General features: G+C 46.4%; 1 pseudogene; it reads left to right on the forward strand.

Moving 5' to 3' along the window:
• Nucleotides 1-650: 650 nt before the first annotated feature.
• LOC102110686 (pre-mRNA-splicing factor 18 pseudogene) lies at nt 651-1,809 on the forward strand (annotated as a pseudogene).
• The last annotated feature ends 417 nt before the right edge of the window (nt 1,810-2,226 follow it).

Genomic DNA, 2,226 nt, shown 5'->3' on the forward strand with positions numbered 1-2,226 from the left:
ATTCCCTTGTGAAACTCAGTGCCCAGGGGGAGGTACTGAGCATTCCTCCTGAACCTGAGCAGATAGAACCAGGGACTTTGGAAATTACCAGAGCCACCGCTGGACAGATCTAGAGGACCACAGCTTCCACAGGACCACCCCTTTTGACTGCAACCATCACTTCAATAGGACTGCAACCACCACTTGACAGGACTGTGACCACTGCCCTAACACACGGAGTGCCAGGTTGTACTCTGGTTTTGTGGGCTTAAGCCAGTTTTCTGTGTATCATCACATTTATTGTAATCTTCCTACAAAATTGTAACTCCAACCTGAAATCTCTCTGAATTGAGAGCATGGTTCATTTTTCCCACTGGTTCACCTTCAAACCAGCACATCTTTTGGCTCCTGATGTGCGGCCTGAGAGAGAAATTGGAATTACAGTTTTGTTCTAAAGCATTTGTGTATTGGGATACGAGACTCCCTGATCATCATGATGCTTGATGTACTCATGTGAGTGTTGTACTTTACCCTATACATATTTCTGCATATGAGGGAACTATTTGCCCTTCATGATACTCCTTGTAAGACTGAGGGAGAAATCAAAATTGCTTTGTTAATATCTTATGTTTATGGCACAATAACATTAGAATCAATTAATTTAATTTGGAATGTATTTTCAGTTTTCTTCACCTGTCCTAGTCAAGGCTGATACTTCTGGGACTGCCGTGGACATCCTGAAGCAGGGGATCAGCAGGAAGCACCAGCAGCTGGAGGAGAAGGAGCTCCTGGGGGTAAATAAGTATTTCAAATGCAGTGAGTTCGCTAAAAAGGAAGAGAAGATCTGCCTCCAGAGATGTGGCTACAAGGTACAGCAGCAAGAGGAGGAGGAGGAGGAGAAACCACTGACTGCATCAAATCCAGTGCTGGAACGTGAAGTAGCAGAAGACAAGTTACCAATGACTCCTTCCAGACAGGAGGTTATAAGGTGGTTACAAGAGAGGGGTGAACCCACCAGGCTGTTTGGAGAAACAGATTATGATGCATTTCAACGTATGAGTAAGACAGAAATTCTTGCACCTGAAGTGAATAAGGGCCTGAGAAATGACTTGAAGGCTGCTTTGAATAAGATTGATCAGCAATATCTGAACGAAATTGTAGGTGGCCAAGAAGCAGGAGGTGTTAACTCCCAGATTGACCTGAAAGTCCATGAGGACATACTACAACTGAAGAACTAGAAGCTTTGGGAGAATTTTTAGGATGGGGTTATGATCACTATCATATGGATATCATAACAAAGTTCCTGAAGTTGCTTGTAGGAGTTTGGGCCAAGGAGTTGAATGCCACAGAGGACTATGTGAAATGGGGAGTGCAGGGGAAGTTGAACAGCACCACTCAGAAACAGGTTCCTACCTGAGGCCACTCTTCAGGACACTCTGCAAAAGGACACTTCCTGCAGACATCAAAGATTTCCCCATATGTGGAAATTATTAAATTCATGTTACAAAGAGAACATGTGAAAGCAAAAATGCCTATCTCCAGATGATCATTGGAAATGCTCCCTGGCCTATTGGTGTCAGCGTGGTTGGCATCCATACACAGATGAGGCAGGAAAAGATTTTCTCCAAGCACATGGCCCATGTGCACCATGACAAAACTCAAAGGGAATACATACAGGGGCTGAAGAGGCTCATGACCATTTGCCAGAAGCACTTCCCAACAGACCCATCAGTGTGTGAAGTACAATGCTCTGTGAGGCTCTGCAGGGGCCAGGGCTCACATTTTGGTGTCCAAGACCCAGAGAGAGTGAAAGAGGTAGTTTGTGCTTGAATATCAACAAGAATTGTGTCCACACAAACCATGTCTGGGCCAGAAGGACAGTTTAAGTCAGTAGCAGTTGTGCTCCATTCAAGAAAAGGAATCCAAGACCAAATCAGGCCAATAGGGACTGATGGGGAGGTGACAGGACCTTCACACCCATCAGAAGAGCCAGAGCCAGAGATCATCACTCGGTCTCTGTCCCTGGGTGAGCTGTGTGACCTGAAGAGGGGGTTCATCTGCCAGGCAAAGGAGCCCATCCTGATGTGGCTGCTTCGCATCTGGGACACCACAGCCAGTGACACCATTCTGGACAGAAGCAAGGCCAGGCAACTGGGATCCCTGTCCTGGGATGTGGTCATTGGCCAGGGGGTCAGGAAAACACAGGAAACTCAGCCTCTGGCAGCGACTGCTGACAAGTGTAAGAAG

This window comes from Pseudopodoces humilis, chromosome 6, assembly GCF_049639895.1.
Source record: "Pseudopodoces humilis isolate 2021_Gansu_Grassland_sample_001 chromosome 6, ASM4963989v1, whole genome shotgun sequence".
Taxonomy (NCBI): Eukaryota; Metazoa; Chordata; class Aves; order Passeriformes; family Paridae; genus Pseudopodoces; species Pseudopodoces humilis.